The sequence below is a fragment of the Arachis ipaensis genome, chromosome B10 (assembly GCF_059453495.1).
Source record: "Arachis ipaensis isolate K30076 ecotype BB chromosome B10, ASM5945349v1, whole genome shotgun sequence".
Classification (NCBI taxonomy): domain Eukaryota; kingdom Viridiplantae; phylum Streptophyta; class Magnoliopsida; order Fabales; family Fabaceae; genus Arachis; species Arachis ipaensis.
Window position 1 is genome coordinate 82055270 of NC_142435.1, and position 14374 is coordinate 82069643.

General features: G+C 37.2%; 2 non-coding genes across 2 annotated transcripts; both read right to left on the reverse strand.

Moving 5' to 3' along the window:
* Window positions 1-4864: 4864 nt before the first annotated feature.
* On the reverse strand, window positions 4865-4972 carry LOC148580617 (small nucleolar RNA R71). The gene has a single exon (XR_015896720.1). It is a non-coding gene; the product is annotated as a small nucleolar RNA R71 (small nucleolar RNA).
* Window positions 4973-14040: 9068 nt separating this feature from the next.
* Window positions 14041-14148, reverse strand: LOC148580618 (small nucleolar RNA R71). Its single transcript, XR_015896723.1, has one exon. It is a non-coding gene; the product is annotated as a small nucleolar RNA R71 (small nucleolar RNA).
* Window positions 14149-14374: the final 226 nt, after the last annotated feature.

The window sequence follows — 14374 nt, forward strand, 5'->3', positions numbered from 1 at the left end:
GTTGATTCTTTGAGGAGGATAGAATCTCGCCAAGAATTTGTTCACCACATCTTCCCTGGTTGTTAAACTCTCCTTCGGAAAAGATTCCAGCCATTTAGATGCTTTGTCCTTGAGTGAAAAGGGGAACAAAAGCAATTTATAGGTGTCAGAATGAACACCATTAGACTTCACAGTATCACATTGATGCACGGAAAACTTGTCTCGTAACAAATTTCCCTTCGGCAAGTGTACCGAATTGTTGTCAAGTAATAACTCACAAAAGAGTGAGGTCGAATCCCATAGAGATTAATGAATTAAGCAATCAATAGTTGATTGATTATCCTAGTTAGACGATTCAGAATTGGATGATGAGTAACAAGGGAATGTAAATTGCATGAATGTAAAGAAAGCAATAAAGTGCAGAAAAGTAAAATGGCAAGAAAAGTAAATATAAGAACTAAAAATAAAATGAACATTGGGATTAAGAGATATTGCAATCCTCCGGATCAAGTTCCTTCTCATCTCTTCCTCAATCAATGCATTCATTGATCTCCTTGGTAATCTTAAGTGATCGAATTACAATTCCTTGTAATTCAATCTCTCAAATCTTGATCAATAGCCAATTCCTTGGTCAATTGCTCATGAGAAGAGATGAAGTATAGTCACTGATTATACTACATGCATTCCCAAATCAAGTGTTGGAGGATTATAGTCATATATCCTTCCAAACCCAATTTGGTATATGATGAGCGGATAATTTATACGCTTTTTGACATTGTTTTTAGTATGTTTTTAGTAGGGACTAGTTACTTTTATGGATGTTTTCATTAGTTTTTATGTTAAATTCACATTTCTAGACTTTACTATGAGTTTGTGTGTTTTTCTGTGATTTCAGGTATTTTCTGGCTGAAATTGAGGGACTTGAGCAAAAATCAGATTCAGAGGTTGAAGAAGGACTGCTGATGCTGTTGGATTCTGACCTCCCTGCACTCAAAGTGGATTTTCTGGAGCTACAGAACTCGAAATGGCGCGCTTCTAATTGCGTTGGAAAGTAGACATCCAGGGCTTTCCAGCAATGTATAATAGTCCATACTTTGCCTAGGTTTAGATGACGCAAACTGGCGTTCAACGCCAGATCTCTGCCCAATTCTAGCGTCCAGCGCCAGAAACAAGTTGCAAAGTGGAGTTCAACGCCCAAAATGGCACAAAAGCTGGCGTTCAACTCCAGAAAGAGCCTCTGCACGTGTAACATTCAAGCTCAGCCCAAGCACACACCAAGTGGGCCCCGCAAGTGGATTTATGCATCAATTACTTACTTTTGTAAACCCTAGTAGCTAGTTTATTATAAATAGGACCTTTTACTATTGTATTAGACATCTTTGGATCTTTGGATCATCTTTGGACGCCTGGTTCTTAGATCAAAGGGGCTAGCCATTCGGCCATGCCTGGATCTTTCACTTATGTATGTTTAACGGTAGAGTTTCTACACTCCATAGATTAAGGTGTGGAGCTCTGCTGTTCCTCAAAGATTAATGCAAAGTACTACTGTTTTCTATTCAATTCACTTGTTCCGCTTCTAAGATATTCATTCGCACTTCAACCTGAATGTGATGAACGTGACATTCATCATCATTCCCTATGAATGCATGCCTGACAACCACTTCCGTTCTACATTAGATTGAATGAGTATCTCTTAGATCTCTTAATTAGAATCTTCGTGGTATAAGCTAGATTGATGGCGGCATTCATGAGGGTCCGGAAAGTCTAAACCATGTCCGTGGTATTTCGAGTAGGACTCTGGGATTGAATGACTGTGACGAACTCCAAACTCGCGAGTGCTGGGCGTAGTGACAGACGCAAAAGGATAGTAAATCCTATTCCAGTATGATCGAGAACCTCCAAGATGATTAGCCAAGCAGTGACAGCGCATCGGACCATTTTCACAGAGAGGAATAGGATGCAACCAACGTCAAGGATGATGCCTCCAGACGATTAGCCGTGCTGTGACAGAGCATTTGGACCATTTTCCCGAGAGAGATCGAAAGTAGCCATTGGCACTGGTGACATCCTTACATAAAGCCAGCCATAGAAAGGAGTAAGATTGATTGGATGAAGACAGCAGGAAAGCAGAGGTTCAGAGGAACGAATGCATCTCCATACTCTTATCTGAAATTCTCACCAATGAGTTACATAAGTATTTCCATCCTTATTTTATTAATTAATTTCGAAAACCCCATCACTATTTTATATCCGCCTGACTGAGATTTACAAGGTGACCATAGCTTGCTTCATACCAACAATCTCCGTGGAATTCGACCCTTACTCACGTAAGGTATTACTTGGACGACCCAGTGCACTTGCTGGTTAGTTGTGCGAAGTTGTGAACCATGGTATTAGCATCATGTTTTTGGTGCCATTGCCAGGGAAAGAAAGAGCAATGAATTTTACATAATCAAAGTGTAATCACAATTTCGTCCACCAAGTTTTTGGCGCCGTTGCCGGGGATTGTTCGAGTTTGGACAACTGACGGTTCATCTTGTTGCTCAGATTAGGTAGTTTTCTTTTTTATTTTCAAAAATTTTTCAAAAATCTTTCAAAAATTTCTCCTTTGTTTTCGAAAAAAATTTCAAAAAAAAAAAATGTTTTCAAAAATATATTTTTCTTCAGAATTTTTAAGAATGAATTCTAGTGTTTCATGAAGCATGCTAAAGCCTGGCTGGCTGTAAAGCCATGTCTAAATTCTTTTGGACTGAGGTTTTGGCTTAAAATTAAATGAATTACACTCATATTTTTACTAAAGCTTGGCTGGCTATTAAGCCATGCCTGACCCTTTGATTGGAGCTTTAGACTAAAAAGCATAAGATTCCTGGAATTCATATTAAAAATTTTGGAATCCTTATTTTTATTTTTCACAATAATTTTCAAAAAAAAAATATATACAAAAAAATTTGAAAATCATAAAAATCAAAAATATTTTTTGTGTTTCTTGTTTGAGTCATGTGTCATGTTATAAGTTTGGTGTCAATTGCATATTCATCTTGCATTTTTTCGAAAAATTCATGTATTCATAGTGTTCTTCATGATCTTCAAGTTGTTCTTGGTAAGTCTTCTTGTTTGATCTTGATGTTTTCATGTTTTGTGTCTTTTCTTGTTTTTCATATGCATTCTTGCATTCATATAGTCTAAACATGAAAGATTTCTAAGTTTGGTGTCTTGCATGTTTTCTTTGCATATAAAAATTTTCAAAAATGTTCTTGATGTTCATCATGATCTTCATAGTGTTCTTGGTGTTCATCTTGACATTCATAGTGTTCTTGCATGCATTCCTTGTTTTGATTCAAAAATAAAAGAGAAAAACATGAAAATGATGTTTTAATTTTTCTCTCTCATCATAAAAATTCAAAAATCAAAAAAATATCTCCCTCTTTTTCTCTCTTAAAATTTCGAAAATTAGATTTGACTTTTTCAAAAATTTTTAAAATCTAGTTGTTTTCATGAGTCAAATCAAATTTTCAATTTAAAAAAATACTATCTTTTTCAAAATCTTTTTCAAAAATCAAATCTTTTTCATTTTTCTTAGTTATTTTCGAAAATTTTTAAAATATTTTTCAAAAATCTTTTCCTTATTTTTATATCAAATTTTCGAAAATAACAATAACAATTAATGTTTTGATTCAAAAATTTCAAGTTTGTTACTTACTTGTTAAGAAAGATTCAAACTTTGAGTTCGAGAATCATATCTTTTGATTTCTTGTGAATCAAGTCATTAATTGTGATTTTAAAAATCAAATCTTTTTCAAAAACTAATTTCAATCATATGTTTTCAAAAATATCTTCTTATCTTATCTTTTTCAAAAATTTGATTTCAAAATATCTTTTCTAACTTCCTAACTTCTTATCTTTTCAAAATTGATTTTCAAATTTATTTCAACTAACTAACTAACTTTTTGTTTATTTCTTATCTTTTTCAAAACTACCTAACTAACTCTCTCTCTCCAATTTTTGAAAATATCTACCCCTTTTTCAAAATTTATTTATTTTTATTTAACTAATTATTTTAATTTTTGATTTTAATTTTCGAAAATTAATAACCTTTTCTAAAACTATTTTCGAAAATTTTACTAACCTTTTTCAAAAATTATTTTCGAAAATCCTCTCCCTCTCTCATCTTATTCTATTTATTTATTCATCTACTAACATCTCTTCCTCACATCACTCACCAAATTCGAACCCCCTCTTCTATCTGTGTTCGAATTTTTTTCTTCTTCTCTTCTTCTACTAACAATAAGGAACCTCGTTACTGTGACATAGAGGATTCCTCTTCTCTTCTTTTTCTCTTCTCTTTCTTATGAGTAGGGATAAAGAAAAAGGCATTCTTGTTGAAGCTGATCCAGAACCTGAAAGGACTCTGAAAAGAAAACTAAGAGAAGCTAAATTACAACAATCCAGAGACAACCTTATTGAAAATTTCGAAGAAGTAAAGGAGATGGCAGCCGAACCCAACAACAATAATGCAAGGAGAATGCTTGGTGACTTTACTGCACCTAATTCCAATTTACATGGAAGAAGCATCTCCATTCCTACCATTGGAGCAAACAATTTTGAGCTGAAACCTCAGCTAGTTTCTCTGATGCAACAAAACTGCAAGTTTCATGGACTTCCATCTGAAGATCCTTTTCAGTTCTTAACTGAATTCTTGCAGATCTGTGATACTGTTAAGACTAATGGAGTAGATCCTGAAGTCTACAGGCTCATGCTTTTCCCTTTTGCTGTAAGAGACAGAGCTAGAGTGTGGTTGGACTCTCAACCCAAAGACAGCCTGAACACTTGGGATAAGCTGGTCACGGCTTTCTTAGCCAAGTTCTTTCCTCCTCAAAAGCTGAGCAAGCTTAGAGCTGATGTTCAAACCTTCAGACAGAAAGAAGGTGAATCCCTCTATGAAGCTTGGGAAAGATACAAGCAGCTGACAAAAAAGTGTCCTTCTGACATGCTTTCAGAATGGACCATCATGGATATTTTCTATGATGGTTTATCTGAGCTATCAAAGATGTCATTGGATACTTCTGCAGGTGGATCCATTCACCTAAAGAAAACACCTGCAGAAGCTCAAGAACTCATTGACATGATTGCTAATAACCAGTTCATGTACATTTCTGGGAGGAATCCTGTGAGTAATGGGACGCCTATGAAGAAGGGAGTTCTTGAAGTTGATACTCTGAATGCCATATTGGCTCAGAACAAAATATTGACTCAGCAAGTCAATATGATTTCTCAGAGTCTGAATGGAATGCAAGCTGCATCCAACAGTACTCAAGAGGCTTCTTATGCAGAAGAAGCTAATGATCCTGAAAACCCTGCAATAGCAGAGGTGAATTACTTAGGTGAACCTTATGGAAATACCTATAATCCATCATGGAAAAATCATCCAAATCTCTCATGGAAGGATCAAAGGCCTCAACAAGGCTTTGGTAATGGTGGAAGGAACAGGTTTAATAATAATAAACCTTTTCCATCATCCACTCAGTAACAGACAGAGAACTCTGAACAAAATACTTTTAATTTAGCAAACTTAGTCTCTGATCTATCTAAGGCCACTGTAAGTTTCATGAATGAAACAAGGTCTTCCGTTAGAAATTTGGAAGCACAAGTGGGCCAGCTGAGTAAAAGGATCACTGAAATCCCTCCTAGCACTCTCCCAAGCAATACAGAAGAAAATCCAAAGGGAGAGTGCAAGGCCATTGACATAAGCATCATGGCCGAACCTGTAAGGGAAGGAGAGGACGTGAATCCCAAGGGGGAAGACCTCCTGGGACGTCCAGTGATCAATAAGGAGTTTCCCTCTGAGGAACCAAATGAATCTGAGACTCATCTAGAGACCATAGAGATTCCATTGAACCTCCTTATGACATTCATGAGCTCTGATAAGTATTCCTCTTCTGAAGAGAATGAGGAAGTTACTGAAGAGCAAGCTGCCAAGTTCCTTGGTGCAATCATGAAGCTAAATGCCAAATTATTTGGCATTGATACTTGGGAAGATGAACCTCTCTTGTTTATCAATGAACTAAGTGATCTGGATCAACTGACATTGCCTCAGAAGAGACAGGATCCTGGAAAGTTCATAATACCTTGTACCATAGGCACCATGATCTTTAAGGCTCTGTGTGACCTTGGTTCAGGAATAAACCTCATGCCCCTCTCTGTAATAGAGAAACTGGGAATCTATGGGGTGCAAGCTGCTAAAATCTCATTAGAGATGGCAGATAATTCAAGAAAATAGGCTTATGGACAAGTAGAGGACATGTTAGTACAGGTTGAAGGCCTTTACATCCCTGCTGATTTCATAGTCCTGGATACTAGAAAGGAAGAGGATGAATCCATCATCCTAGGAAGACCTTTCCTAGCCACAGCAAGAGCTGTGATTGACGTGGACAGAGGAGAATTGATCCTTCAAATAAATAAGGACAACCTTGTGTCTACAACTCAAGGATCACCCTCTGCATCCATGGAGAGGAAGCAGAAAAAGCTTCTCTCAAAGCAGAGTCAAACAAAGCCCCCACAGTCAAACTCTAAGTTTGGTGTTGGGAGGCCACAACCAAACTCTAAGTTTGGTGTTGAAATCCCATATCCGAGAGTCTCAACAATGCTCTGAACATCTGTAAGGTTCCATGAGAGCCCACTGTCAAGCTATTAACATTAAAGAAGCGCTTGTTGGGAGGCAACCCAATTTTTATTTATCTAACTATATTTTTTTCTTAGTTATATGTCTTTATAGGTTCATGATCATGAGGAGTCACAAAATAAATATAAAAATTGAAAACGGAATCAAAAATAGCAGAAGAAAAATCACACCCTGGAGGAAGCATCTGCCTGGCGTTCAACGCCAGAACAGAGCATGGTTCCGGCGCTGAACGCCCAAAATGGGCAGTATCTGGGCGCTGAACGCCCAAAATGGGCATCATCTGGGCGCTGAACGCCAGAATTGCACCCTGGAGAGGAGCTGGCGCTGAACGCCCAGAACAAGTATGGTTCTGGCGTTCAACGCCAGAAATGGGCAACAAATGGGCGTTGAACGCCCAAAATGGGCACCAACCTGGCGCTGAACGCCCAGAGTTGTGTGCAAGGGCATTTTACATGCCTAATTTGGTGCAAGGTTGTAAATCCTTGAACACCTCAGGATCTGTGGACCCCACAGGATCATCTCAAGATCTGTGGACCCCACAGGATCACCCCAGGATCTGTGGACCCCACAGGATCCCCACCTACCTCCACTCACTTCTTATCACCTCCTCACCACTCACATCCATCCACTCATCCCCATAAACCTACCTCATAAACTCCACCTACCTTCAAAATTCAAAATCAATTTCCCACCCAAACCCACCCTAAATGGCCGAACCTCCACCCCCCTCCCATCCCTATATATAACCCTCCATTCTTCCTCATTTTCACACAACACAACCCTCTCTTCTCTTCTTGGCCGAAACACAACCCCTTCTCCCTCTCCTCCATTTCTTCTTCTTCTTCATCTACTCTTTCTTCTCTTGCTCGAGGGCGAGCAAAATTCTAAGTTTGGTGTGGTAAAAGCATAAGCTTTTTGTTTTTCCATTACCATTGAGGGCACCTAAGACCGGAGAATCCTCTAGAAAAGGAAAAGGGAAGACAAAAGCTTCCACCTCTGAGTCATGGGAGATGGAAAGGTTCATCTCCAAAGCCCATCAAGACCACTTCTATGATGTTGTGGCCAAGAAGAAGGTGATCCCCAAGGTCCCTTTCAAACTCAAAAGAAATGAGTATACGGAGATTCGACATGAAATTCAAAGAAGAGGTTGGGAAGTTCTAACAAATCCCATCCAACAAGTCGGCATCCTAATGGTTCAAGAGTTCTATGCCAATGCATGGATCACCAAGAACCATGATCAAAGTAAGAACCCGGATCCAAAGAACTATGTTACAATGGTTTGGGGGAAATACTTAGATTTTAGTCCGGAAAATGTGAGGTTGGCGTTCAACTTGCCAAACATGGAAGAGAACGCACGCCCCTATACAAGGAGAGTCAACTTTGATCAAAGGTTGGACCAAGTCCTTATGGACATATGTGTAGAAGGAGCTCAATGGAAAATTGACTCAAAAGGCAAACCGGTTCAACTAAGAAGACTGGACCTTAAGCCTATAGCTAGAGGATGGTTGGAGTTCATTCAATGCTCAATCATTCCCACTAGCAACCGGTCTGAAGTTACTATAGACCGGGCCATCATGATCCATAGCATCATGATTGGAGAAGAGGTGGAAGTTCATGAGATTATACCTCAAGAACTCTACAAGGTGGCTGACAAGTCCTCCACTATGGCAAGGTTAGCCTTTCCTCACCTCATTTGCCACCTATGCAATTCGGCTGGGGTTGACATAGAGGGAAATATCCTCATTAAAGAGGACAAGCCCATCACTAAGAAAAAGATAGAGCAAGCAAGAGAGCCCATTCATGGAGCTCAAGAGGCGTATGAAGCTCATCACCATGAGATCCCAGAGATGCCTCAAATGCATTTTCCTCCACAAAACTATTGGGAGCAAATCAACACCTCCCTAGGAGAATTGAGTTCCAATATGGGACAACTAAGGGTGGAACATCAAGAGCACTCTATCATCCTTCATGAAATAAGAGAAGATCAAAAAGCAATGAGGGAGGAGCAACAAAGACAAGGAAAAGACATAGAAGAGCTCAAGGACATCATTGGTTCCTCAAGAAGGAAACGCCACCATCACTAAGGTGGATTCATTCCTTGTTCTTATTTCTTCTGTTTTTCGTTTTCTATGTTATGTGCTTATCTATGTTTGTGTCTTCATTACATGATCATTAGTAGTTTGTAACTTTGTCTTAAAGTTATGAATGTCCTATGAATCCATCACCTCTCTTAAATGAAAAATGTTTTAATTCAAAAGAACAAGAAGTACATGAGTTTCGAATTTATCCTTGAACTTAGCTTAATTATATTGATGTGGTGACAATGCTTCTTGTTTTCTGAATGTATGCTTGAACAGTGCATATGTCTTTTGAAGTTGTTGTTTAAGAATGTTAAATATGTTGGCTCTTGAAAGAATGATGACAAGGAGACATGTTATTTGATAATCTGAAAAATCATAAAAATGATTCTTGAAGCAAGAAAAAGCAGCAAAGAATAAAGCTTGCAGAAAAAAAAAGAGAAAAAAATAGCGAAAAAAAATTAGAAAGAAAAAAAAAAGCAAGCAGAAAAAGCCAAAGCTCTTAAAACCAAGAGGCAAGAGCAAAAAGCCAATAACCCTTAAAACCAAAAGGCAAGGGCAAATAAAAAGGATCCCAAGGCTTTGAGCATCAGTGGATAGGAGGGCCTAAAGGAATAAAAAGCTGGTCTAAGCGGCTAAACCAAGCTGTCCCTAACCATGTGCTTGTGGCGTGTAGGTGTCAAGTGAAAACTTGAGACTGAGCGGTTAAAGTCAAGGTCCAAAGCAAAAAAAAGAGTGTGCTTAAGAACCCTGGACACCTCTAATTGGAGACTTTAGCAAAGCTGAGTCACAATCTGAAAAGGTTCACCCAATTATGTGTCTGTGGCATTTATGTATCCGGTGGTAATACTGGAAAACAAAGTGCTTAGGGCCACGGCCAAGACTCATAAAATAGCTGTGTTCAAGAATCATCATACTGAATTAGGAGAATCAATAACACTATCTGAACTCTGAGTTCCTATAGATGCCAATCATCCTGAACCTCAATGGGTAAAGTGAGATGCCAAAACTATTCAAGAGGCAAAAAACTATAAGTCCCGCTCATATGATTGAAGGTATGTTTCATTGATAGTTTGGAATTTATAGTATATTCTCTTCTTTTTATCCTATTTAATTTTCAGTTGCTTGGGGACAAGCAACAATTTAAGTTTGGTGTTGTGATGAGCGGATAATTTGTACGCTTTTTGACATTGTTTTTAGTATGTTTTTAGTAGGATCTAGTTACTTTTAGGGATATTTTCATTAGTTTTTATGTTAAATTCACATTTCTGGACTTTACTATGAGTTTGTGTGTTTTTCTGTGATTTTAGGTATTTTCTGGCTGAAATTGAGGGACTTGAGCAAAAATCAGATTCAGAGGTTGAAGAAGAAGGACTGCTGATGCTGTTGGATTCTGACCTCCCTGCACTCAAAGTAGATTTTCTTGAGCTACAGAACTCGACATGGCGCACTTCTAATTGCGTTGGAAAGTAGACATCCAGGGCTTTCCAGAAATGTATAATAGTCCATACTTTGCCTAAGTTTAGACGACGCAAACTGGCGTTCAACGCCAGATCTCTGCCCAATTCTGGCGTCCAGCGCCAGAAACAAGTTGCAAAGTGGAGTTCAACGCCCAAAATGGCACAAAAGCTGGCTTTCAACTCCAGAAAGAGCCTCTGCACGTGTAACATTCAAGCTCAGCCCAAGCACACACCAAGTGGGCCCCGCAAGTGGATTTATGCATCAATTACTTACTTTTGTAAACCCTAGTAGCTAGTTTATTATAAATAGGACCTTTTACTATTGTATTAGACATCTTTGGATCTTTGGATCATCTTTGGACGCCTGGTTCTTAGATCAGAGGGGCTGGCCATTCGGCCATGCCTGGATCTTTCACTTATGTATTTTTAACGGTAGAGTTTCTACACTCCATAGATTAAGGTGTGGAGCTCTGCTGTTCCTCAAAGATTAATGCAAAGTACTACTGTTTTCTATTCAATTCACTTGTTCCGCTTCTAAGATATTCATTCGCACTTCAACCTGAATGTGATGAACGTGACAATCATCATCATTCCCTATGAATGCATGCATGACAACCACTTCCGTTCTACATTAGATTGAATGAGTATCTCTTAGATCTCTTAATCAGAATCTTCGTGGTATAAGCTATATTGATGGCGGCATTCATGAGGGTCCGGAAAGTCTAAACCTTGTCCGTGGTATTTCGAGTAGGACTCTGGGATTGAATGACTGTGACGAACTCCAAACTCGCGAGTGCTGGGCGTAGTGACAAACGCAAAAGGATAGTAAATCCTATTCCAGTATGATCGAGAACCTCCAAGATGATTAGCCATGCAGTGACAGCGCATCGGACCATTTTCACAGAGAGGAATAGGATGCAACCAACGACAAGGATGATGCCTCCAGACGATTAGCCGTGCTGTGACAGAGCATTTGGACCATTTTCCCGAGAGAGATCGAAAGTAGCCATTGGCACCGGTGACATCCTTACATAAAGCCAGCCATAGAAAGGAGTAAGATTGATTGGATGAAGACAGCAGGAAAGCAGAGGTTCAGAGGAACGAATGCATCTCCATACGCTTATCTAAAATTCTCACCAATGAGTTACATAAGTATTTCCATCCTTTTTTTATTAATTAATTTCGAAAACCCCATCACTATTTTATATCCGCCTGACTGAGATTTACAAGGTGACCATAGCTTGCTTCATACCAACAATCTCCGTGGGATTCGACCCTTACTCACGTAAGGTATTACTTGGACGACCCAGTGCACTTGCTGGTTAGTTGTGCGAAGTTGTGAACCATGGTATTGGCATCATGTTTTAGGTGCCATTGCCAGGGAAAGAAAGAGCAATGAATTTTACATAATCAAAGTGTAATCACAATTTCGTCCACCAAGTTTTTGGCGCCGTTGCCGGGGATTGTTCGAGTTTGGACAACTGACGGTTCATCTTGTTGCTCAGATTAGGTAATTTTCTTTTTTATTTTCAAAAATTTTTCAAAAATCTTTCAAAAATTTCTCCTTTGTTTTCGAAAAAAATTTCAAAAAAAAAAATGTTTTCAAAAATATATTTTTCTTCAGAATTTTTAAGAATGAATTCTAGTGTTTCATGAAGCATGCTAAAGCCTGGCTGGCTGTAAAGCCATGTCTAAATTCTTTTGGACTGAGGTTTTGGCTTAAAATTAAATGAATTACACTCATATTTTTACTAAAGCTTGGCTGGCTATTAAGCCATGCCTGACCCTTTGATTGGAGCTTTAGACTAAAAAGCATAAGATTCCTGGAATTCATATTAAAAATTTTGGAATCCTTATTTTTATTTTTCACAATAATTTTCAAAAAAAAAAATATATACAAAAAAATTAGAAAATCGTAAAAATCAAAAATATTTTTTGTGTTTCTTGTTTGAGTCATGTGTCATGTTATAAGTTTGGTGTCAATTGCATATTCATCTTGCATTTTTTCGAAAAATTCATGTATTCATAGTGTTCTTCATGATCTTCAAGTTGTTCTTGGTAAGTCTTCTTGTTTGATCTTGATGTTTTCATGTTTTGTGTCTTTTCTTGTTTTTCATATGCATTCTTGCATTCATAGAGTCTAAACATGAAAGATTTCTAAGTTTGGTGTCTTGCATGTTTTCTTTGCATATAAAAATTTTCAAAAATGTTCTTGATGTTCATCATGATCTTCATAGTGTTCTTGGTGTTCATCTTGACATTCATAGTGTTCTTGCATGCATTCCTTGTTTTGATTCAAAAATAAAAGAGAAAAACATGAAAATGATGTTTTAATTTTTCTCTCTCATCATAAAAATTCAAAAATCAAAAAAATATCTCCCCCTTTTTCTCTCTTAAAATTTCGAAAATTAGATTTGACTTTTTCAAAAATTTTTAAAATCTAGTTGTTTTCATGAGTCAAATCAAATTTTCAATTTAAAAAAATACTATCTTTTTCAAAATCTTTTTCAAAAATCAAATCTTTTTCATTTTTCTTAGTTATTTTCGAAAATTTTTAAAATATTTTTCAAAAATCTTTTCCTTATTTTTATATCAAATTTTCGAAAATAACAATAACAATTAATGTTTTGATTCAAAAATTTCAAGTTTGTTACTTACTTGTTAAGAAAGATTCAAACTTTGAGTTCGAGAATCATATCTTTTGATTTCTTGTGAATCAAGTCATTAATTGTGATTTTAAAAATCAAATCTTTTTCAAAAACTAATTTCAATCATATGTTTTCAAAAATATCTTCTTATCTTATCTTTTTCAAAAATTTGATTTCAAAATATCTTTTCTAACTTCCTAACTTCTTATCTTTTCAAAATTGATTTTCAAATTTATTTCAACTAACTAACTAACTTTTTGTTTATTTCTTATCTTTTTGAAAACTACCTAACTAACTCTCTCTCTCCAATTTTTGAAAATATCTCCCCCTTTTTCAAAATTTATTTATTTTTATTTAACTAATTATTTTAATTTTTGATTTTAATTTTCGAAAATTACTAACCTTTTTCTAAAACTATTTTCGAAAATTTTACTAACCTTTTTCAAAAATTATTTTCGAAAATCCTCTCCCTCTCTCATCTTATTCTATTTATTTATTCATCTACTAACATCTCTTCCTCACATCACTCACCAAATTCGAACCCCCTCTTCTATCTGTGTTCGAATTTTTTTCTTCTTCTCTTCTTCTACTAACAATAAGGAACCTCGTTACTGTGACATAGAGGATTCCTCTTCTCTTCTTTTTCTCTTCTCTTTCTTATGAGTAGGGATAAAGAAAAAGGCATTCTTGTTGAAGCTGATCCAGAACCTGAAAGGACTCTGAAAAGAAAACTAAGAGAAGCTAAATTACAACAATCCAGAGACAACCTTATTGAAAATTTCGAAGAAGTAAAGGAGATGGCAGCCGAACCCAACAACAATAATGCAAGGAGAATGCTTGGTGACTTTACTGCACCTAATTCCAATTTACATGGAAGAAGCATCTCCATTCCTACCATTGGAGCAAACAATTTTGAGCTGAAACCTCAGCTAGTTTCTCTGATGCAGCAAAACTGCAAGTTTCACGGACTTCCATCTGAAGATCCTTTTCAGTTCTTAACTGAATTCTTGCAGATCTGTGATACTGTTAAGACTAATGGAGTAGATCCTGAAGTCTACAGGCTCATGCTTTTCCCTTTTGCTGTAAGAGACAGAGCTAGAGTGTGGTTGGACTCTCAACCCAAAGACAGCCTGAACTCTTGGGATAAGCTGGTCACGGCTTTCTTAGCCAAGTTCTTTCCTCCTCAAAAGCTGAGCAAGCTTAGAGCTGATGTTCAAACCTTCAGACAGAAAGAAGGTGAATCCCTCTATGAAGCTTGGGAAAGATACAAGCAGCTGACAAAAAAGTGTCCTTCTGACATGCTTTCAGAATGGACCATCCTGGATATCTTCTATGATGGTTTATCTGAGCTATCAAAGATGTCATTGGATACTTCTGCAGGTGGATCCATTCACCTAAAGTAAACACCTGCAGAAGCTCAAGAACTCATTGACATGATTGCTAATAACCAGTTCATGTACATTTCTGGGAGGAATCCTGTGAGTAATGGGACGCCTATGAAGAAGGGAGTTCTTGAAGTTGATACTCTGA